Below are 26028 nucleotides of genomic sequence, written 5' to 3' on the forward strand. Positions count from 1 at the left end.
GAATCCACTCCCACGGTGACTTAGTCACATAGCTGTTGGCAGGAGCCTCATTTCTCCATGATTTTAGGGTGAGTTTAGAGTTGCTTTTAATTTAGGACTAGTTTAGCCTGACTAGAAAGACAGACCTTCTGTAGTCTGTACTGAATTTCCATGATGTCCAATGTGGTCTCTTTATTCTGGCTGTTCAGAATCTCAAGGTCTGTTAGCCCTGTGTATGATCAGGAATTTATTCAGTGTGTAGCCTCCTGGTAGTTTTTTACTCAGTATAGCGGAGAATCATTATACATGTGTCTTTTGTTGTTCATCAAGGGGAATCCCATGCAGGTTTCTGCAGCTCTTTTTTCATGTGACTCCTTCTTTGCTGATGTTATACACCAAAAATGTCATCTGCTTCAGTCTCCCTGCACTCTAATCTTTGATACCTCAACCAGCAAGAGATGTATATGTTCCTCTTGGGTTTCTCCCAATCCCCAGCCCATTCTACTATCCAAAAAGTTTCTCAGAAAACTAAGGCAAAGGGAAGAATAATTTCATTAGGTTTTTTTTCTTTCAAGGATTGGAGTCCTGGATTACCCTTTTCCAGTGTCTACAGTATGGTTTAATATATTTTGCCATTTTTATTTGTTTATGTCAGCTGGCACATTTGATACTAGAAATTCCATCATTATCAAAATGGAATTAGAGATCTCATAGCCTTGTCGAAAAAGTTAGCACAGTTTTCCTCTTTTTCTTACTAGCAGAAATTTTTATTTTCTTTGAGATGTAATTGTTCCTATGGTATCTTTAAAATTCTAAAATACATTTTTTTCAAGGTAGTACATTCAAAGCATTTTATTTTTTATTTATTTTTTAAAAAATTATTCTATTTTACCTTGAGTCACTTTCAATTATTTCATTTTCTCAGAAATTATTTCATATGTTTGATGTTTTATTCAAATTTGTATGATTTTGAATAATATCCTTTGGTTTTTGTTAAAATTGTTTCTTTGCAGTTTAGTATACACTATTTCTACTTTTGTGTATTGGCATTTTCTTATTTTTGTTAATTTGATTGACACCACTTAGCAGGGTGTCTCAAATTTCACTAAGGAAATTGAAGTTTTTCACTTTTTAAACTGTCTTTGTAGGTTAGCATCTGTAAATTTCTCCATTTGCCTATATTATTACTATATTTGTTCTTTTTCTGTGTGATTATTTGATTGTTGGTTTTACATTTCCTTGTACTAAATTCTGAGTAAATTATTTTTGTTCTCTTTTTAACTATGGAACTTTCTTCCTGTCTAAAGATTCTGTCTATATTTTGGGCAAATATTTATTGATAATACCAATTTTTTTAGTTTTGTATTACTAAATATTTTATTATTATTTATTATTATTTTTCTTTAAGACAGGGTCTTGCTCTGTCACCCAGGCTACCGTATAGTGACAAGATTATGGTTCACTGCAGCCTTGACCTCATGGGCTCAAGCAATCCTCCTGCCTCAGCCTCACAAGTAACAAGGACTACAGGCACACGCCACCACGCCAACCTAATAATTTTTTAATTTTTTCTGTTTATATGGAGTTTCCCTATATTGCCTAGGCTGATCTCAAACTCCAGGGCTCAAGCGATTCACCCACCTTGGCCTCCCAAAATGCTGGGATCACAGGTGTGAGCCACGGTGCCTGGCCTGTTTTAATTTCTGCTTTATCTTTTTGGTGGGAGAGTGTCTGCTTTCTTGGGGTTTATTATATTTCTATTCTGCATTCATTAAGTGGTTAAATTGTTCATTTATATTTATTATTTTTTAAAGATATTTATTATTTATTTCTCTTTTCACCTGTATCTTTCAAGTTTTTATATACACTGACTTTAGTATTCATTTCTATGCTCTTATGTAGCTAACATTATGTTTCTTTCCATTTGGCAAAGCAGTGATATTCAGGTTGACCCAAGTCACTTTTCAGGAAACCACTGTGTAGACTCATCATGGTTTTCTAGAATCAATCCTAAAAAAAAGTCCTAGATTATCCTTAGTTTAATTACTTTGCAGGCAAATATTGATCTCAGATATCATTTGAAGTTCTATTTTTTATTCTTAATGTTAATAAAATATCAGACTTAGACACTAGGCTGTCTTAATGTTATTCCAATTTAATATTTTTGCTTATGTCAATCTTCACATCTATGGGGTTCCTAAATATCCCTTTATTTCTTTCATTATTGCCTCATCTCCATTTTCTCTGTTTGCTTTTTCTACAATTGTTAAGTTAATTGGTTCACTTGATCTTGTCATTCATCCTTTAATTGTTCAATATTTTTTTCTATTTATCCTTTTCCTCCTATTTCTTAAAAATTTCTTCAGTTTGTCTCCTACTTTATTACACTTTACTAAGTATCTGATGCTCTATTCACTGCACATACATTGAAGATATTGGTATTATTCATTTTATCATCATCTCTTTCATTTGAAAGCCATGTAAATATATGTCTATTTCACCTCACATTGTTCCTTATCATTTCCTAATAGCTTGATTTCATCCAGTTTACTACCCTCTTGATGCACATTGAGAATGCAGACAAAAGATATTGTAACCTTTTTGTTTTTACAAAACAGATTTTATATTAAAAGGACCAAAGGGAAACATACAGATTAAACTAACATTTGTCATGTTTACAAATAAATATTATATAAATGTTTATTCTGATTTATTTAGTACTTGTGAGAAAATATTAATTTCCTCTTCAGGAAATTTGCAAATAAAAAGAGATTTGTGTCATAAAATATGGTTAGTGGTCAAAGTACAGTTATGAGTTTTAGAATAAATACAAAATAGTTCCACTTTCTATAATTGCTGTAAAATCCTCATCAAAATTCTTTAATTTTTCCAAACAGAAACTATTGCAGGAAACATTCAGAAGAACTTAATACTTTGATGAAAAAGTTATTTCCAGCACTATATTATATTATTTTGTTTCAGAATTTTAGCAGACCATTACAATGATTTTTATCTGATTACTACCATGGGTATTTTTCAGAAACTACCAGCTGAGGACATTTTTCTTGAGAGTGGCATTTACTGGAAGTAATTTGTAATTCAAAACACTTATAAATGTGGTAGAAACTTTTCAGTTCCTAATTATAGTGGAATATCATAAAAGGCTGTTTCCAATAGCTTACATACTTCCTTTTACCTAAAATACTATAAATACTAATATATCTATTATTTAATTCTTATTTAGATATTACAATGTATCAGGCACTATTCAAAGAGTTTATACCTATTAGTTTATTTGATATTCTAACAGCCATATGAAGTGGTTACTATTAGTTTTCCTATTTTATAGATGAGGAATTTATAATTCCAGACAGATTAACTTGACAAAGTTCACATAGCTATGAAACTGATGTTCATATATAGAAAAGTATTTTAATTTGATCTTATTCCTTTCACCCTGCTAAATTCTGTTATTATTTCTAATAATTTATCCATAAATTTAACTGAATTTCCTATGTATACAATGAATCATACCATGTGAGAAAAGAACAACTTACTTCCTGTATTTGATTGAAAAATAAAAATTGTGTATCTTTATTGTGTACAATACATTGCTTTGAAACATGTATATATTATGGAATGGCTAGGTTGAGCTAATTAGCATATGCATTACCTTATTTACTTACCTTTTATTTTTGGTGAGAACACTTAAAATCTACTCAGGAATTTTAAAGAATATAATACATTTTATTTAACTTGATTCACCATATTGGAAAGTAGATCTCTTGAATTTACTCCTCCTAACTCATATTTTGTATCCTTTGACTAACATCTCCCTGCCTCCCTCACCATCACTAGTCCCTGGTAACCACCCTTCTCTCCATATCTATGAGTTCAATTCTTTTCATTTCCACATATAAGTGAAATTATATGGTGCTACTCTTTCTATGCCCGGCTTATTTCACTTTACATAATGTCCTCCAGGTTCATTCATGTTGTCACAAACGGCAGGATTTCCTTCTTTTTATAGTTGAATAATATTCTATTGTTTGTATATATTCCACATTTTCTTTATCCATTTATGTGTTGTTGGATACTTGATTTTCTTTCCTATCTTGTGTATTATAAACAGTGTTGAAATGAACACGAGACTGCAGATATTTCTTTGATATACTGATGTAATTTCCTTTAAACATCTAACCAGTAGTGGGATTGCTGGATCATATGGCAGTTATTTTTTTATTATTTGAGAAATCTTTATACAGTTTGCATAGTGGCTGTACTAATTTAAATGTTCTATCATTTTAAAATCTTATGTCTTTATACAGCCTTATAACGATAATTCTTTGAATTTATTGATAATTGATTTATGAGCTTAAATTGTGATCGTTTTTGTAAATGTGTGAGAGCAACTTATATTGTTTAATTGTGGGGCAGAAATCTTCATCTTTCCATTATATTGTGCTTATTATTTGTGATGTTCTCCTAACACCTCAGAAAAAAATTGACCTTTGTGTGTTTTTTTTTCTTTTCAAATCTCATACCTTATGTTTTCTACATAATAGAAATTCACTGGCATTTATTGATAATTGATTCACTGCCTATAATGTGCTTATTTAAAAACTGTTTTATATTTGGTTGAGAACAAATTGTATTCTCTTGTTTGGGGACAGAATTCCAGATCATACTACTAGGCCATGCTTGTTAACTATGTTGTTCATGTATTTTCTATCTTTACCAATTTTTTAACTGTTTTATTTATCAAGTTAAAAACATGAAATATTCTACTGTAGGAATAGATGTATAAAGTTTCTCCCTATTGTTTTATCAATATGTCTATTAATATATTTTGAGGCTAGTTTATTAATATATGCTTGTTTTCTTCATGAGCATTTTGCGGGAAATTATCTAGTCGTAAGGATTCTTTTTGTCTTAAAGTTTATTCTCTCTTAAAAGACATATTTTTGCTGGGTAAAAACGTTTTGATTTCTAATCATTTTCTTATAATACTGTAGAGATATTATTTTAGTCTTTTGGTTTCATTTATTGCTGTGAGACGTCTTCCCTTTGTGTAATTTATGTTACTTTAAAATGATTGGTTTTTACACTCTAGTTTTTTTTTTTCTTTTCCTTCTTAATTTTTTTAATTTTGGTGCACTGCAACTGCCATATCATGTGTCTAAGTATGTAATACTTACTGTGCATATTAGCTTCTTATATCTGTGGATTCAAGTTTGGCATTACTTCTGAAATGTTGTCAGTCATTTTTCTTTAAATATTCCCTCCTCTTCATTTCCACTGTATTTTCCACTAAACTCGACTTGCATTATTTTATCTTCAATATTTTTAAACTTCTCATTTATATTTGTCTTCTGGCTTATCTATACTGTATATTTCTTCCAATTTTCTTTTCTTTTTTTTTCAGGCTTAATTCACTTTATTTTTCTTGTATAAAAACCGTATGTTGTAGCCACAGCTGGAGCCTGGGTCCGCTGCACAGAGACTCTGGTGTGGGTCTTGACAAGGTGGTCAGTGAATTCCTGATAGGGAGACTTGGTAAATACAGTCTCCTTCCAGAGGTCAGGGGTCAGGTAGCTGTAGGTCTTAGAGATGGCATCAAAGGTGGCCTTGGTGAAGTTGCCCAGGGTGGCAGTGCAGCCCGGGCTGAGGTGTAGCAGTCATCGATACCAGCCGTCATGAGCAGCTTCTTGGGCACAGGCGCTGAGACGATGCCAGTGCCCCTGGGTGCAGGGATGAGGCGCACCAACACAGAGCCACAGAGGCCTGTCACCTTGCAAGGGACGGTGTGGGGCTTACCAATCTTGTTCCCCTGGTAACCTCTGTGCACGGGGACAATGGAGAGTTTGGCCAGGATGATGGCCCCACGGATGACGGTGGCCACCTCCTTGGAGCACATAACACCCAGGCCAACGTGGCCATTGTAGTCCCCAGTAGCAACGCCTTAAACCTGGTGCGCTGGCCAGCACGGGTCTGCTTCTGCACCGGCATAATCTTCAAAACCTCGTCTTTGAGAGAGGCCCCCAAGAAAAAGTCAATGATCTCAGATTCCTTAATGGGCAGGGAGAAGAGGTAGATCTCCTGCAGGGACTTGATCTTCATGTCCTTGACCAAGCGGCCCAGCTTGGTGACGAGCATCCACTCCTTATCCTCGGCCTTGCCTCCGCGAGCTCTGCGGTCCCGGCCCCGTCCACGGCCGACCCTGGCCCCGGATGCCACTGCCGAAACCTCTGTGGAAGCCATCACGGTTCCCCATCCCAGGGCCACCAGGGCCTCTGGGCCCCCCCGCTGCACTGCACCGGCGTCATCCGCCATTTGCTGTTTTCTCAGAGAAGAAGCTTCCTCCAATTTTCAAATATCTGTTCAGCGTGGTGTGTGTTTTTGTTTTTTGTTTTTGAGACAGAGCCTTGCTCTGTCACCCAGGCTGGAGTGCCGTGGTGCAATCTTGGCTCAATGCAGCCTCCACCTGCTGGGTTCAAGAGATTCTCGTACCTCAGCCTCCAGAGTAGCTGGAACTACAGGCACCTGCCTCCATGCCTGGCTAATTTTTGTAGTTTTAGTGGAGACGGGGTTTCACTATGTTGGCCAGGCTGGTCTCAAACTCCTAACCTCAATTGATCTACCCACATCAGCCTTCAGGATTTTGAATTTTTTTTTCCACACATGAAATATTTTCAGTTAAAGTTAAAATTATTATTTTCTTAGTAATTACATTTTTTTTTCATATTTTACTGAACATCCCTAATAGCCTCTATTAACAGCTTAGTGTTTTATTCCGTCCTCTTATTTTAGGGCTTGGCAAACTTTTCCATAAGTATCCAGATGTTAAATATTTTCAGGCCATGGACCATACAGTCTTTGTTATAACCATTAGACTCTGCTGTTATAGTATAAACGCAACTATAGTAATGCAGAAACAAATGGAGTGGCTGTATTTCAATAAAATTTTATTTACAAAAACATGTGGCTGGAGTATGGACTATAGTTTGCCAACCCCTGTCTATTTGTTTATACATTATATATATAGCTATTTTATTTCTATGGATGGATGGATGGATGGATAGAGCTGATAGATGATGGAAAGAGAAAGAGAGATTCAGGAACTACAAAGAACACCACTAAGATATTTCACAAGAAGATCTTAGTGAAAACTCTAAGGTCAAAATTAAGGAAAAAATGTTAAATGCAGCTAGAAAAAAAGGCCAGGTTGCCTACACAGGGAAGCCTATCAGACTAACAGTGGACCTCTCAGCAGAAACCCTACAAGCCAGGAGAGAGTGGAGGCCAATATTCAACATTCTCAAAAAAAGAATTTTCAACACAGAATTTCATATCCAGCCAAACTAAGCTTCATAAATGAAGGAGAAATAAAATTCTTTCCAGACAAGCAAATGGTGAGAGATTTCATCACCACCAGGCCTGCCTTGAAAGAGCTCTTGAAGGAAGCATTAAATATGAGAAGGAAAACCCAATACCAGCCCCTGCAAAAACACACCAAAATAAAAACACCAATGACACTATGAAGAAACTGCATCAACTAGTGTGCAAAGTAATCATATTGCATTATGATGACAGGATCAAATTCACACATAACAATATGAACCTTAATTTTAAATGGGCTAAATGCCCTCATTAAAAGACACAGATGAAGAGTCAAGACCCATTGGTGTGCTATATTCAGGAGACTCATTTCATGTGCAAAGACACACATAAGCTCAAAATAAAAGGATGGAGGAAAATTTACCAAGCAAATGGAAAACAAAAGAAAAAAATGCAGAGGTTGTAATCCTAGCCTCTGACAAAACAGACTTTAAACCAACAAAGATGAAAAAAGACAAAGAAAGGCATTACATAATGGTAAGGAGATCAATTCAACCAGAAGAGTTAACTATTCTAAATATATATGTACCAAATGCAGGAGCACCCAGGTTTATAAAACAACTTCTGGGAGACCAACAAAGAGACTTAGACGCCCACCCAATAATACTGGGAGACTTCAACACCACACTGTCAATATTACACAGATCGGTGAGAGAGAAAATTAACAAGGCTATTCAGGACTTAAGCTAATCTCTGAATCAAGTGGATCTACTAGATATTGACAGAACTCCCCACCCTAAATCAACAGAATATACATTCTTCTCAGTTCCACATGGCACTTATTCTAAAATCTACCACATAATTGGAAGTAAAACACTCCTCAGCAAACGCAAAAGAACTGAAATCATAACAGTCTCTCAGACCACAGTGAAATCAAATTATAACTTGAGTTTAAGAAAGTCACTCAAAACCACACATCTACATGGAAATTGAACAACCTGTTCCTGAGTGACTCCTGGGTAAATGAAATTAAGGCAGAAATAAAGCTTTGAAATCAATGAAAACAAAGAGACAACATACCAGAATCTCTGGGAAACAGTTAAAACAATGTTTAGAGGGAAATTTATAGCACTAAATGCCCACATCAGAGAGCTGGAAAGATCTCAAATCAATACCCTAATAACATCACAATTAAAAGAGCTAGAGAAGCAAGAGCAAACAAATCCAAAAGCTAGCAAAAGACAAGAAATAACTAAGATCAGAGCAGAACTGAAGGAGATAGAGACATGAAAAATGCTTCAAGAAAATCAATGAATCCAGGAGCTGGGCTTTTCTTTTCTTTTTTTTTTTTTTGAAAAAAAAAAAATAACAGAATAGATAGTCCACTAGCTAGAATAATAAAGAAGAAAAAAGAGAAGCATCAAATAGACACGATAAAAAGGGATAAAGGGGATATCACCGCTAACTCCACAGAAATACAAACTACCATGAGAGAATACTATAAACACCTCTATATAAATAAACTGGAAAATCTAGCAGAAATGGATAAATTGCTGCACATACACCCTCCCAAGACTAAACAAGGAAGAAGTCAAATCCCTGAATGGACCAATAACAAGTTCTGAAATTGAGGCAGCAATTAATATACCACCTACGAAAAAAATCTCAGAATCAGATGGATTCACAGTTGAATTCTACCAGAGACACAAAAAGGAGCTGGTACCATTCCTTTTGAAACTATTCCAAACAATTGAAAAGAACGGACTCCTCCCTAACTCATTTTATGAGGCCAGCATCATCCTGATACCAAAACCTGGCAGAGACACAACAAAAAAAGAAAACTTCAGGCCAATATCCCTGATGAATATTGATGCAAAAAACCTCAATAAAATACTGGCAAACCGAATCCAGCAGCATTTCAAAAAGCTTATCCACCACAATCAGATTATTTTGTCCCATGGGGTGCTCACTTGATGTGGTGTTCTTCCCCTTCCCCTCGGAATGGGTCTTCCTGAGAACCAAACTCTAGTGATTGTTTTTGCTCTTCTGGATGTAGCTACTGGGCTTCGGGCTGGTGCTGGGGAGGGGAGTATCTGCAAAGAGTCCTGTGATGTTATCTGTCTTCAGTTCTTGCAGCCATGGACACCAGCATTTGCTCCGGTGGAGGTCGTAGGGGAGTGAATTGGACTCTGTGAAAGTCCTTGGTGGTGTTTTTGTTTAGTGCACTGGTTTTGTGTTGGTAGGCCTCCAGCCAGGGAGTGGAGGTTTCAAGAGTCCATCAGCTGCAGTCTTATAAGGAGGTTGCAAATTTGCCCTAGGGACACCTGGTTATGTACTCAGGTTTCTCAGGTGGTGGGCAGGGCCATAGAACTCCCAAGGGATTATGACCTGTGTCTTTGGCTACCAGGGTGGGTAAAGAAAGACCACCAGGTGGGGTCAGGGATAGACATCTGGTATATTCAGAAGCATTTTATTCTTTTTGATGCTCTTTTAAATGGAATTGCTTTCTTAATTTCACTTTGGATCACTAGTATATAAAAATAAAATTAATTTTTCTATATTGATCTTGTACCCCCCAACTTTGCTAAATCTATATTAGTTCTAATAGTATTTTAGTGGATGCCTAGAATTCTTCATATATAAGTTCATGTTATTTGCAAATAAAGATAATTTTTTTTTTCTTTCCAATCTTGATGTCTTCAGGATAATTTTGATGATGGAGAAGAACCAGGTACTGTCAGCTAGCTGAAAGCACACAGCAAAAGACATAAATTGATGGTTGAAGTTCTGATTAAATGAATATCAGATAGGTGCACTGCAAATTCTGTTTGAAGCAAAGTTGCTGACCTTTTACCTAGGGTTCCTTAAACTCCCCCTGCTTAGAAATGTCATTAATCTAAGAGTTTGAAAAGAGACTGAACGAACCTTCAGTGGAAGCAGATCAAATTAGAAGGTTATAGGTTCACAGGGGCATTGAACTTACAGGACCGTAATATATATTTTACTGGCATAGCGAGAAGATTAAAATAGATGGCATCATAGTATCATGCCGTATTGACAGAATGTACATATATGTGAGCATATAAGGATAATTAATTTTATAAAAAGTCATCAAAATTAGGATGACAAGCAACCATGACCAAAAAAATCATACAAGCTTTCCTTTTTTTTTGCCAGATACTGTTGCTCAAAATCAGTTTCAGCAATGTATATATATATCATAGTTTAAGTATAATGTAAATAACTACCATACATATAAAACCCATATTGCAATAGAGGTTCTAAGACATTACCCAAGAAATTGTAAAACTAACTTTTATGGTTGTCCTTTTTAGACAGACCTTTCAAGAATATCCTGTAAGTATAACATACTACTTTTTTTGCCAATAATTTCCAGTAATTTCTCTTCACTTTTACCTTTGGAGGCAGTATGAGGAAATATTTGAAGTTATACTACCACAAGGTGCCCTACGAATTATTTTTTTCTCTAGATACTTCTTGGCAGCTATCTGCATGACATGTGATACACTCTAATCCTAGGGTTTGATAAGTCCATTTCATGGTTATAACATAAAGCTTTCTTGAAATTGTATAAGGAGAAATGAATAAAACTCACCCAGAAGATAAATGTAGAAGTTTTGGTGGGGAATCTACATTTTCCTGTTGCTAATAGTTTTAATTTACCAGACTGACTTGCTTTTAAATTACAAAATTTTTAAAGTTTCATCCAAATCATCGAAATAGGACTGAATCCTAAACTTAAAAGAAGTTCAACTTTACATTATATTAGTCTTCCCCCAACCCCAGTCTAAAAAAGAATAGACTGCATTTAATATTAATAAAGAAAAAAAATGCCTTCTATTTGCATATCACATGTTTAAAGCACTCTTCATACATTATCTTGATCTACTCAAAATTCTTGCACCTTAAATTAGTGGCAATTAATAATTTTTAATAGGTCCTAAATTCCTCAAAGCCTAGTAGTGTGTTTTTAATTTGCTTTTCTTTTCTTTTGAAGTTGTGTCTTTAAAAAATTATACTTCAATGTTTCATGAAATGTGTGGCAAAACATTATTACAGCATCCCTTACTGTACGTTCATATCTATCCATTTGACTAAGCATAGAGGTATCAATGTGTTAGATGATTATAACGTTTCTTCTTACTTGCTTATAAGACTCATCTCAGATTTATCCATTCTACATTAAGTAGGTTTTAATTTAGCTACTATGAATTTAAAGTTTAATTAGCTAGTGCTTCCGGTAAAAAATATAGCTGAGAAAAAGTCGTATAGCTGCTGATAGCTTGTTGCCAGCTTGGCAGCTCATGACTGCACTGTGGTGTGCTGGGCATCAACAATTTCAGAGAATGTTAGCATCAGATGAGATCACTCTGTCACCAGAATTGGACAAGACAATGCACTACAAATGGAAACATCACAGTGACAAATATCCTTCTCTCCTGGCAAATATGAATGACTACTGCTTCTTCTCCAGTGACAATTCCAGCCCAACTTAGCGTCTCCCACCGCCTAGACAAATTAATAGGATACTCAAATACAAATTGGTTCTACTACCTGATAGTACCTAATTCCAAACAAACCAATAGTTCCTTAAACTTTCCCTCAAATTACCCAGAATAAGATTGAATTTATAATAATCCTATCATAAGTCTCTTACTTAATTCCTTCTCCACAATTTCTGTGGTGCATGATTTTCTTTACTGTAGCAAATTAATATACATAAATGTGTTTGACTATAATCGGTATGTTTCTGGCGGTCTTTAGTGGGATTCATATGTGCAAATATACACATACTTGGTCATGTGAATTTAGAGCTACATGCAATGACAGAGGGAGATACAGATACAGACAGAAAAAAACATATGCCAGTTTCCTGGAAAGAACTTATCAAATATTTAAGAAGTGCTAGATGAACAGCTGGACACTTGCACAAAATTAATGAAGAATAGCAATTTTCTGGCCAACACATTATAATATAACTAGGATTGGGTGATCCTGCTTGGTTTGAAAGAGACGGCAAAGCAAAGAACCCTATACGAGCTTTGAATTTTAAGAAAGTGAACGTCTATTCCAGGAAAGCATTACTCTTTAAATGCTACAAAATCTTGGAAAAGCACAAACAATTGTCAATCCCCACCACTCTGGTGTTTTATGAAGAGCTGATCCTGAGCCACTGGAGGCTCCCCTGGAAGTTTCTTCTTCACTTCTTATTCAGGTCTGTTAAAATTTTGCTGTTTTCAAACATGATGTTTCTTTGTTCCTAATGTTCCTGTGTAACTATAGTCTTTCGGGCACACAATGAGGAAATTGGCCTTCAGACCTTATTTTAACACTCAATATTTGTAGCCACTGTGCTCAAATAGTCTTTTCAGTCAGGTCTCATTTCTCATTAGTTCCAGGATAAGCCAAGGATTTCAGTCCAATTTGCTGTGAGCCGTGGTACCATTTTGAATTCTTCTCAGACCCTTTCTGCTTCCATCAGTTTGGTTTGTCACACTGACATCTGGTGGACGAGACGTTTGGTCCCAAACACTTCATCACGAGACTTCATTTCAAATCACTCACTGCTGTAGATCAAACAAATGGTTGCCAATAAAGTGTTTGGCTATTTGAACTCTTGCTTTTGTTTTTTTCTTGTTCTCCACCGCTTCACCAATCTCAACTAGTTTTCTTCAGCCTCCCAGTAGCTCTCAAATTTTCTCAAGACAGGAGTCACAAGAACAAATGCAGATTTATATGTCAGTAGTGATCAACCAACTTAGATTGTGCCTGTATGTAGGTATTAATTTTAATCCTTGATTAATTTTACTGGTTCAGCTAATCTAGATGGATTTTATGAACAGATACAGTCTTAAGTAGAGGCAAATCCAATATTTTTCTTTAAACTGTGAAGACAATTGAAACTGTTACAGGAATGGAGGTCATCTACTAATAGAAAGCTGTGAAATATACTTGTAGCACAGATTTTGTTTTTGAGTCCGCCTACATTTGTAGCAAAGATTTCAAAGGCATTCACTTTTTTTCTTCACAAATTAAATGGGCAACCCATTCTTGATTAATTAAATAATACATCGTAAATGAAAAGATTTAAATGATTTTTACATTATGAAGGATTCTGAATTAGTATTTATCTTTATAATTATCTGTCATGTTAAAGATTTAGGCATCAGTAAATGAAGCCCCGTAAGATGTGTACATGGAATGCTGACAGTGAAAAGTCTAGTGAAACGGTAGCTTCTCTAGGAAATGCATTGAATTTGATTCTATCAGAAATAATGTATCCTATAAGATTTATAATTATTAGATAAACCATTTAAAAGTAGATACCTTCATTGTTTGCTAGTATGCAGTAAAAATGGGAAAATACAAAACAAACAGCATAGTCAATAGTTTTTTAATGAAATAAAAGTTAAATAGAATCAGTTCTTGTGAAATAGAGAAAACTTAATTTTAGATATTCCCGTGACAGTAAAGATGGTATAACAATAAGCCAACTAAAGAGCTTCTGCACAGCAAAAGAAACTACCATCAGAGTGAACAGGCAACCTACAGAATGGGAGAAAATTTTTGCAATCTACTCATCTGACAAAGGGCTAATATCCAGAACCTACAAAGAACTCAAGCAAATTTACAAGAAAAAAACAACCCCATCAAAAAGTGGGCAAAGGATATGAACAGACATTTCTCAAAAGAAGACATTCATACAGCCAACAGACACATGAAAAAATGCTCATCATCACTGGCCATCAGAGAAATGCAAATCAAAACCACAATGAGATACCATCTCACACCAGTTAGAATGGCAATCATTAAAAAGTCAGGAAACAACAGGTGCTGGAGAGGATGTGGAAAAATAGGAACACTTTTACACTGTTGGTGGGATTGTAAACTAGTTCAACCATTATGGAAAACAGTATGGCGATTCCTCAGGGATCTAGAACTAGATGTACCATATGACCCAGCCATCCCATTACTAGGTATATACCCAAAGGATTACAAATCATGCTGCTATAAAGACACATGCACACGTATGTTTATTGCGGCACTATTCACAATAGCAAAGACTTGGAATCAACCCAAATGTCCATCAGTGACAGACTGGATTAAGAAAATGTGGCACATATACACCATGGAATACTATGCAGCCATAAAAAAGGATGAGTTTGTGTCCTTTGTAGGGACATGGATGCAGCTGGAAACCATCATTCTTAGCAAACTATCACAAGAACAGAAAACCAAACACCGCATGTTCTCACTCATAGGTGGGAACTGAACAATGAGATCACTTGGACTCGGGAAGGGGAACATCACACACCGGGGCCTATCATGGGGAGGGGGGAGGGGGGAGGGATTGCATTGGGAGTTATACCTGATGTAAATGATGAGTTGATGGGTGCTGACAAGTTGATGGGTGCAGCACAGCAACATGGCACAAGTATACATATGTAACAAACCTGCACATTATGCACATGTACCCTAGAACTTAAAGTATAATAATAATAAATAATAAATAAATAAATAAATAAAAATAAAAGAGCACTGAATGAGAAAAAAATAAATAAATAACTGATGTTTACCACACTACTTATCCACAATGTCTACAAACACTCCCTAAGCTTCAAAAATGCAAAATAAAAAATTTACTTTGAATTGCAAAAAAAAAAAAAAAAAAAACAAAAAACAATAAGCCAGAGGCATGAGACACTTTCTAGTTGATTTTAAATACTGCAGTTTTATTTTCTCAATCTACACTTTCAAGTAATACTACACAGAGAATGTAGTGGGTTCATTAACTACAGTAAATGTAAAACAGAAACATACTACTGAAATAGGCATTTTTAAAAAATCATCTTCCTAGTCAGGATAAATTTACTCTCTGCATCTCAAATTCTTATATGTACTGCAGACATACTAAGATTAGGAACGTATTAATAACAAAAGTAAACAGTAAGAGTGACACCTTTTATCTAATGAGTGCTTTGTGCCTTCAATTCTATCTTGCTAGGGCATCAAACCAGAGAGAGAAAAAAGACGCCTGTTTTTTTTAGACAAAACTAAACAAAATTTCTCTGAGGTCAGGAGAAATAAGGGTGACCAGTCAAGAACTATCATCACCAATTTTTCCTTAGATAAGGGGATTCATCCTTCTGTTGTAACTTCATCTACACCATGGAATACAGTGCAGTCATAAAAAAGAATGAGTTCATATCCTTTGCAGGGACATGGATGAAGCTGGAAGCCATCATTCTCAGCAAACTAACACAGGAGCAGAAAACCAAACACTGCATGTTCGTACTCATAAGTGGGAGCTGAACAATAAGAACACATGGACACGGAGCGGAACATCACACACCGGGGCCTGTCGTGAGGTGGCAGGGGGAGGGAGAGCATTAGGAGAAATACCTAATGCATGTGGGGCTTAAAACCTAGATGACCGATTGATAGGCATGTTTATAGATAGCAAATTGGAGAATAAAAAGCACAATGGATTTTTCTCTGGAGCAAATCGTCCTGCTACACAATGGTGGTTAAAATTGATACCATTCTTGGAAAGTAATCTCCTCAAATGTCTCTGTTAAAGACCCCAAGCAAATGCTGGCAATTAAATGAACAATTTTATAATTTTGTTCTAGAGTACAAATTAAAGTTTAAATGTAGTGTGCATCAATACATTTATTTAGAAAAAACTAGTTTTAATGTGAGTCAAGGTTGAGCTCCTATTTGAGAAGTTTTCCTAGTATAGTCAACAAAAGAGTTTTGATTAAATTATAATATTTTGGCAAACACTCATAGCCATTTAACATTTTTATTCTGATTGCATAAAATGAGTGTTGCAATAAAACCAGTTTGACACTTGTTTCATTGTCTCATGTTTATGATATTTGTAAGATATTTCAATAAATTTATATATATAAGAATATTTATATACTATGTATACAAATAAGAAAAATATGAAAGCTCAGAACAAAAAGGAGATTAAATTATCCACTAAATTCTTGCTGGGTATGCAATCTTCCTGAAAATTATTACCTTGAGTCCTTTCTGCCTATTATATTCCTTGAAAACCCATCACCCAGCGTTTCTTAGCTAATTAAAGGTACAAAATAATTACCGATACCAATCATCTTCGTTCTACATAAATGTCTTTTGTCTTAATCTTAGCTCCTGGGGTTTACTGACCAGTGTAGTTGCTTTGTTTGCAACTTTTAAACGCCGGCATATTTAAAACTGATTCAGGAAGCATGTTTTAAAAAGCAGATTTCTAGGCACCACACTTAGAGATTCTAATACATTATGTCTGTTGAGGCCCTAGGAATCTGCATTTTAATTTGTATCTGCAGCTGATTGTGAGGTAGGCTCACAAGCAAAACTTAAAGAATCCTGTGGATACTTCATAAGAATGATAAAGAGCTGGGCAAATGAAGTAAGTTAAATAGTGTATTGTTTCATGCCCCAGTAGTTTCCGAAATTTTATAGTAGAGTTTTGTTCTTCAGCAGGACCTTCGCAGTTAATATAAATTTGAAAGTTGAGAGCACCTACAATTCATGAGCAAAAAAGGGAGACCATACACCTTTTCCTCTTGGTTCACTGTTAATTTGATCAGAGAGACTTAGAGGGATGTCAAATGGCCAAAGGTTTAATAGCAATCATTGGCTTCTGATTGGCATGTTGGAACTGGTACCGTATGCCAGTAATCTTAGTTGAGTGAGCACTTTCCCAGACAGATCTCTTTGCCACTTTAGGCCATTAGTATCTGTGCACAGCCAGATCAGGAATTGCACATATAGCAGATTGGAACTGTGATAGGAAGTGACTGAAGTCACCCAGTAGGATACTAGAGGCATTAATAAATACTGTTAGCAGATCAAACTTGATATGCTAAAATTTGCTATTTCAGAACATTTTGAGGTTAAAAGAAAAATTAAAAAGCCACATCTTTGAAGGCAACTGAGTTTATGATTAAGTTATGATTTAAATTGATTGTGTGTGTGTGTTTTCTGTTACTAGCACTCTGACCAAGTCTGAATTCACCAATAAAAAAGGGATAATGATGCCTATTGTGTAAGACTGCTGTGAAGATTAAAAGAGGCCAAAAACTTAAAAATGCTTTGCAGAGTCCCAGGAAAAAAATGTGTACAAATGTATATGTATTTTTCTTACTCGTTCCAGTTTGTTTGTTATGAATACATTTTGAATCTCTTTCCTCAATTTCAGCTTATGTGTCTAAATCTCCTTTTTACTTTTATTGAAAAAAGATTATCAGTAGTTTTAAAAAAGTGTTAGGGAATAATCAGGATATAAAAGAAAATTGAATTGTAGCCTGTTGTAGACAGGAGGATTTTTGATACTTGTTTTCTGTCATATAAACAGCATTTATTTTCCCTTTGACAACTTTTGAAGAAAATTTCAAATAAACCCAGATATCTTTTATAACTATTGAGTGCTGTTAATTTTACTTGGATATTAGAAATAAATTTATACTATTTTATTTGAAAATCATAACATACACTTAAATATAATTTTACAGGTTTTTACTGAGAAACACATATTTACATTTTATTATGAAAATAGGATGTATAAGAAAGAAAATAAGTAACTTTCCAAATATACTTGTTTTCTATAAGATGAAGCCAACTTTCTCACTAATCATTTTTGATTTTAGACTTTTTGGTTACAACTTTCCTTGGTTTAAAATGACTTAGATCTCATTTTTTTAAAGACACAAATATGCTTTATGTAGGTGATGTTATTATATTTGCACAGAACCATTTAACAACCGCAATAAAGAATGATACAAAAAGTTTAGATTAAAGAAAGTTTAGATTAAAAATTAAATTCTTGGTAAAAGAATTCCGTAATAAGAAGTTGAATGTTGGCCGGGCGCGGTGGCTCACGCCTGTAATCCCAGCACTTTGGGAGGCCGAGACGGGCAGATCACGAGGTCAGCAGATCGAGACCATCCTGGCTAACACGGGGAAACCCCGTCTCTACTAAAAAAATACAAAAAAATTAGCCGGGCGAGGTGGCGGGCGCCTGTAGTCCCAGCTACTAAGGAGGCTGAGGCAGGAGAATGGCGTGAACCCGGGAGGCGGAGCTGATAGCCGAGATGGCGCCACAGCACTCCAGCCTGGGTGACAAAAAGAGACTCCGTGCCAAAAAAAGAAAAAAAAAATTGAATGTTTATACAAATCTTACCCTAAGAACAACATTTGAAAGGTCGTCAGTTTATCTTAAATTGTTTTCAAGTGGATTTGGTTACTAACGTGAAAGAAAAGGCTTTCATCTGAAGACAGTTTCAGTTTCTGAAGTTGTCCCATACAATTGACTTCTCTACATTGTTGTAGTGATTAATTTCTAATATAGTCTTAATATTAGGTTGGTGCAAAAGTAATTGTGGTTTTTGCCATTTACAATGAAGACTTCAAAAATCATCCGATACGATGAAATATAAAACCCTTCAGGTATTAATACACAAGTATAATTATGAACTCTCTTGGGGGTCTGAAATTACATTTTAACTCTTTGATGTAAGTTAAATGCTCCCAACTTAAAGTACCTTTTAAAATTAAAACATTTGTTAGAATATTCTAAAATCAAGATCTATAATGACAAGAGCCAAACTACATGATTATTAAGACCTACAGTGTTTCATTGTAGAAATAAGGGAAAACTGCCTGGTGAATCTGCAGTTCACCTACCAGCTTTTGTATTAATTAAGAAATTAAACGCAGGGCTTGCCAGCAGTGTTGCTTCGTTGAAAACAAAATATGAAAAAAAAGTGCATATATGATAAACTTGGGTAGGCCCAAGTTTGAGTAGAAAGCATTGTCTAAATAGTCACTGCTTTTCATCAGATAGGGATGCATTTATTATATTTGTATTCTCTACTCTCTAAATTTGAAAAATATTCCTAGTGAAGAGATTAACTTTAAAAACGTGACTAAGAATGATGTTCGTATTTTTTTTTCTTCTCAATTCATGTTGCCAGCTTCTAAAATGTCTAGGTACAATTAGGTTATTTATAAGAAGTGATGTATCCTTAGACCATGTTATGAATTATACTTCTGTATAGAGAGAGAGTTGACCAAAAATGGCAGAAGGTTAGAATAATAAGTATAAATTTTGAAATATTTCATCATTAAATATTTTCTTTGACTACCACGGTCTTTTTTTTCTTCACTTCTTTTAGTCTGGAAATTGATAATTTCTTTTAAAACAAGTGTGGCTGTATGTAATATAATACTATAGTTCAACTATTTATAAATTTTTATCATGTGTTCCTTTCCAAAATGCATGCATGTAAGATTACAAATGTACATATTCTCAGCCAATTCTGCTATTTCCTACAAAATATTTATGAAAGACTTATTGGCAAATGTAAACTATAGTGTAGCTCACCTAATGTACAAAATGTAATACTTGTCTAAAAAATATTTTTAAAATAAAAATTTTGCTATTCTTTCATGAACTGAAATGTAATGTTATAAAATACTTGTATATGTTAACTATTAGAAAAGTATAGAATAAAGTTTGAAGAATGTAGGCGTTATTGAAAATAGTCAAATTTTCAATAAGCTTCCAAGAATATTGCAGATATCTACATTTTCTTCATTTTAAGAACAAGAATCTCATTTAACTTAGTTGAATGAACATAAGGCCTCGGGGATATCATTTCAGTGTCACTTCATATCAAACCAATACATTAAAACCAGTGTTCCAAATATTCTAACCTATTCAAGCAAAAAACATTCACCAAAGTAAAATGCAATGTAAAAGGCACTATAGAGTAGTTTCAAAGTAACAACTGTCCTATGGTTAGTCACATGAATATTTAGAATAAAGGAAAAAGTAATGAAATGGAAACGTAGAGAAAGAGAACTCTGAATATGCTTAAATGTGTACAAATAACAGTCAATTTGCAAATAACACAAACTCATATATCAGTCAACAACAAGGAGTTTTGGTTGATAAAAAAAGAAGGAGTCCTAATATAAAATTAATTTCCTCTGTTTCTTTTTCTTTTGTTTTGTTTTAAATTTGTTCCCTAGATCTGTTTTGTGGGAAAGGAAAGGAGTGACTCTACTGAACATCTGTAATACCCAGCTGCACGTTGGCATTTGGGTAAGATTTGATTGATGGCGTACTTGAATGTAGATTTACAAATGTGGCCCAAGGCCAGTTTTCCCTTATTTCTACAATGAAGCACTGTAAGTCTTAATATTAAGTGTTTACTGGAAAGGAGAATAAGAAAGCAGTTTCTAGCAACACGCAGAGAATGAAAACAGGTAAATTAATCAGTATTACTACCTACCCATAGGTCCCACAGCTTATCATAGATATTCCAACCATGAAATGCTAGCTACTCAATAGTACAGAAAAATTGCCTTAAAATAGCCTGCCAGTGCTATTACCCTAGTGCTGTCAATTGGATACTCTCAAAACTTATGTTTTGTCTACTAATCCTTTTGTGGGGTTTTTTGTATGTTTATTTGTTTTACATTTGGGTTCTCTCTTTGTTAAAATTCAAAAGGTATAACATGGTTTGATTAGAGGCTTCTAAAACAGCACATCGAAAACCTTATGGTCTGGAAACTATTTATGGTCTTGAGAATTGTTACAGAGTAATAAACACATTTTTTTACCTTTGCCTAAAATTTGTATATCTGTCTATACAAAAAAGAAAATCTTGTAATTCTACTTTCAAACCTATTAAATTAATGGGAGAGATTGCAACTAATATTTGGTACTTTTCCACAAAAGTTTGAAAGGATGGCTAAACTTTACCATGAGGTAAATAACAACACATCACAGTTGAAATTGACAGATGTGGAAAGGTGAAGTTCATGTTATTAATTTCCTGGAATCACTTAAACTTTCAGAAATACGCCTTTACTTCCGTCAGTGAAAGACTTTCCCATCTATGAATCAAAATCTGATATTTTTAAAAGATCAGCTTACCAGAACTATTATTTATTTAACAAGAGAAAAAGATATTCCTAATGTGAAACTATGCTTAAGTTTAAAATGGCCCAAACTCTTCATCATGTTTTGATTTGTATCCCGATGATGTCAAGAATACCTCTTAGCCCTTATAAAGATATTACTCATGTTTTTTCTCCTTTGTGTTCCCCATGGAAGTTTACTTTATTGGACATACTATGCTCTTCTTATTTCTAGCTTACCTTGCTTTTTTAAAACACTATTTGATAATATAAATAGTAATAATAATATGACTACATATTAGCATGGCTCTTTTAAATTAGCAAAGCTTTCTTGTAGACGTAATTTAAAATTATAATCACATAAATTGTATAAAATATGTAGAATAGGAGTGTATATTCAAAAGCCCCATAAATGGATCAAATTTATTAGCTAGATAATAGATAAGAAAGAGCTGGAGTTGGAACTCTGAAAGCCTAACTCCAAACCTAGAGATTCTTCCTGGTTGACTCACCACGACTGGCTTCCAAAGCATGCTTCATATACCTTTTCTATTCACTTATGTAAGTATCTCATAATGTTACTGAATATAAATTAGAAAGTATATCATCAAATGTGATCAGAGACTCTACGTGATCAAAATATGGATGAAATTAGAGAGAATCTCTCTAAAACATTTTTGTCCAGAAACATAAATATCCATAAACTGCTAAAACTTTGAACGTAATTTTTATTGTTGTTATTTAAGATTATTTGATTCCGTATTTCAAATTCTAATTGACAACACAAATAACCTTTAAACTTTTAAGGGAAAGAAGTTAAATTCTAACACTTAGGAAAAAATAAAGGTGAAATGTAAAATTCCAGTATGCTCTAAAATAAAAAAAATACTAAACAAACAAACAAAAAGCAAATATGCACTTACAAATACAGAAGAGCATTTAATAAAATCTATTTATGAGATTCTCCACAAACATACAGAGTTAATGTAAATAACTGATGCTAACACGTAGTGTTGATCCCAACACTATGGTTATTGGTAGTTCAATAAACATTGACTTTTGGAGGAAATAATCACAAATTAAGGTGAATAATATAAAGTGGAATAAATAATATTTGCTGAATTTTTTTTTGTGAGGTTATTCTAATTCTCATACAGGAAAACAAAAATATATCCAGAATAATGTCATTATATAGACCTTTAATAAGAAACAAGAAATCTGTTTAATAGTAAAAATAAATGTATGTGTTAAGGTAAAAAAAAGTTTGGATGCTGAGATAGAATACTTTCCACTTTTGTGGTTGACAAATGCCAGGATTATTTTATAGCAATTACATTTTGTAGGTCCATTGCTTTCACATTTCAGTTGTCATGATAATGTTAATTGTATAACATCCATCATAAATTTAAAAGGGCAAACAATGTTCCATTTGAAAAAGACTTTGATAATTTATAGGAAAAAAAAAAACCTTGAAGTCTATACAAGACTTATACAGAATTCTTAACCCTTTTAATCACAAAAGCATTTTTTTCATTCCCTCAGCCAGAGACAATGACAACAGAATTTTAAATCATTTTCATCTAGGCTTTCAAAAATTTGAGAGCCATGCAGTTTTATTTTTAAAACACTGGTAAGTAATTATACATGACTGTGATGCTATACATTTGCAATATTAACCCTTGATGGGTTTTTAAATAATCTATACATGGGCTGTTCACTCCTGAGCAACCTTTTATGTCCTCATTCAGAAATGCTTCCAAAAGTTGGAGTTTGAATTGTAGCCTTTGTCGTAGTCAGTAAAATCAGGCAGGGAACGGTGGCTCACGCCCATAATCCCAACACTTTGGGAGGCCGAGGCTGGTGGATCCCCTGAGGTCAGGTGTACGAGACCAGCCTGGCCAACATGGTGAAACCCCGTCTCTACTAAAAATACAAAAATTAGCCAGGCATGGTGGGGCATGTCTGTAATCCCAGCTACTTGGGAGGCTGAGACGGGAGAATTGCTTGAACCCAGTAGGCAGAGTTTGCAGTGAGACGAGATCACGCCACTGCAATCCAGCCTGGGTGACAGGGCAAGACTCTGTCTCAAAACAGAGCAAAACAAAACAAAATCAATAAAATTGTGTAGAAAAAACTTGCTTTCACCTTGTTTTTCCTCTACTCTCACATCACAGTAATGATCACACAGAAGACTTCTGTGACCAAATGAATGAGGGTTTTTTCCCCACATACCAAGCAGCAGACACCAACTGGTTGTCGTCTAATTCAGTTCCAACACTGTCTACCCAGAGATAGTGTCAGATCCCACAGGTTGAGGGCTCAGTCTCCAAGACTGCTCCCTCACACACACCCAGTTGCAAGTCTGGGCCTACAGAAGTTCTGATCAATCAGCTTTAAGTTGGGGTTCCCATGAACCAAATCAAAGTTGGGTTTGATTAATTTGCTGGAGAGGTTCAAAGAACTCAGGGAAACACGTTTACCAGTTTATTATAAAGGTTACTGCAATTGACACAGATGAAGAGACACATAGGGCAAGGTATTGGGAAAGGGGCAATTTTCCAAGTTCCAGGGAGGAACTTTCACGCCCTCCCTGGCTGTGCCACCCTCCAGGAACCTCCACGTGGTCAACTCCCAAAGCTCATTGAACCCTGACCTCTTGGGTTTTTATGGAAGCTTCATGACATCCACATTCCTTCCCCCAGTGTATAGGGTGGAACTCTCTCATGGGAGGGTCCTAAGACCCACAGTGAGAAAGGTGGAGAAACATTAGAGTGAAAGGAGGGGAGGAGAAGGTCAGAGGCCTGCCTTGAGGTCTAACATAGCCAACGCTGTAACAAAAAGCTATAACAATGCCTATGGGAGTTACAAGCCAGGAACCATGGATGAAAACCAGTATATATCATAACACTACAAAAAAAAAAAAAAAAAAGGAAATTTATCAGTTAACGATATTACTGGGCCTGGTGGCTTACACCTGTAATCTCAGGGCTTTGGGAGGCAGAAATGGGAGGATTGCTTGAGGCCAGAAGTTTGAGATCAGTCTGGGCAACATAGTGAGATCCCATCTTTACAAAAAATAAAATAAATTAGCCAGGTGCACTAGTGGTGCCTCGTGCCTGTAGTCCCAGCTACTTGAGAAGCTGAGGTGTGAGAATTGCTGGAGTCCAGGAGTTCCAGGCTGCAGTGAGCTGTGATCATGCCACTGCACTGTAGCCCAAGTGACAGAACAAGAACCGGTCTTAAAACAAAAGCAATTTAAAAAATACATTATTTCATAATAACATTTTTTTCTTTTCATTCTACTAAAAGTGTTAAGATCTATTATCAGATAGGATAATAATGAGTCGTTAATGCATGTTTGCAATGAGTAATTTATATTTGCAAAGCTTCAGAATCTAAAGTAAAGTCAAAGGAAGGGGAGGAGAAGCAAAAGAAAGAGGAGGTGGAATAATAGGAAAAGAAGGAGGGGGGCGAATAACATTTCGATTGCCTATGGCATTAATACATTCATTTATAAAGTAAGTATGAAGTATGTTTAAATATTGTCAAGAATTAAACTAATGCACAATATATTATTTCATAATAATTATTAAATTAATCCAAATTTGTATAAATAAGGATTTAAATTATCATTAAATTAACCAGTTGTTTAAATTTGCTTTACTTTTACTCTCAAAATAAATGGCAAAGAAAATTTTTCTCTTATTAGTAACTTATGGAAGCAAAAGGGTAAAAAACGGGTTTGAAAATATTACTCTAAACAATAGTAAGTTATTTTTCATCAACATTTGGTTGAATGATCTAAGTCCTTTTGGACTGTCGAACTATCAGCCCTGATGGAATAGTGCATCCATTTTCAATGATGAACAATGGATTTTTACAGTTCAGGGCTTTGGCTCCTTTCCATGAAGTATAGAAAACGCGTTGCAGAAAATAATGCTGTAAAACAAAACCAGCCAGGAGTCAGAGTCAGGAGATTCTTTTACTTTTTTTTTTTTTTTTTTTTTTTTTTTTTTTCATAGATGTCTTGGATATTTGGGTCATGTTCTAAACTTAGCTCAGAGATGTAATACTGTCTAGTGGGGGCTCAATTTTCAGTCTGTGTGTAGGAGATTTCTAAAGATTTACATTCTAAATTCTTAAATCAATTAAAGTCCTAATGTGTATTCTCTAGCTGCAGAGCCTTCATCCCATTCTAACACAAGAAGCATAACTCTATAACCTTTGTAGTATTTAGCTTGTATCATTTGCAAGAGAAACTGGGCATTGTCTTACAGAGCTAGTACTCAGGATCGTAACATGATTTTTCTTCTTTTTTCTCCATGGAAATGTCTACCCCATGGTGTTTAAACATGACATTGTGAAGAATAATCAGTAGAGACTTTAGCTGAGCCAGGCAGTTACTCTTTTCTTTTGAAATAGATGATCAATAACATTCTCCCCTCTTGTATTTTGTTTCCCTCTTTTTTAAAGGGAATCAGAAACTTAACTACTTCTAAATATAACAATATAAATTTAAAAAGGAACTATACTGTTAGGTACCAAGAAATGTGTAAATTTTGTGTTTTCTTCAATTATGATTGTCTCAGAAATGTACCCTGCATACCAATAATGGGTTGAAAGCTACTGCAGCATGATATCCATGTTGCAATTGGCCGGCATCATCTTTGTTCACTATTTTTGAAGTTTTCTGAGACAAAATTTTGCTTACCTTCTTCCCATCCTCTTTGCCTCTCTCTTACCTCT

The 26028-nt window shown here is 34.8% G+C and overlaps 1 long non-coding RNA gene and 1 pseudogene across 2 annotated transcripts in view; one reads left to right on the forward strand and one right to left on the reverse strand.

The window, feature by feature from the left end:
- LOC126949892 (uncharacterized) overlaps positions 1 to 26028 on the forward strand; it is a 159477-nt gene that overhangs the window by 58430 nt on the left and 75019 nt on the right. Inside the window, exon 2 of the long non-coding RNA XR_007723988.1 lies at positions 20389 to 20461. This is a non-coding gene — a long non-coding RNA (uncharacterized LOC126949892). The remainder of the gene's footprint in view (positions 1 to 20388; positions 20462 to 26028) is intronic.
- Positions 5393 to 6312, reverse strand: LOC126949886 (40S ribosomal protein S2-like; annotated as a pseudogene). Its single transcript, XR_007723986.1, has one exon. The product of XR_007723986.1 is annotated as a 40S ribosomal protein S2-like (transcript).

This window comes from Macaca thibetana, chromosome 3, assembly GCF_024542745.1.
Source record: "Macaca thibetana thibetana isolate TM-01 chromosome 3, ASM2454274v1, whole genome shotgun sequence".
Classification (NCBI taxonomy): domain Eukaryota; kingdom Metazoa; phylum Chordata; class Mammalia; order Primates; family Cercopithecidae; genus Macaca; species Macaca thibetana.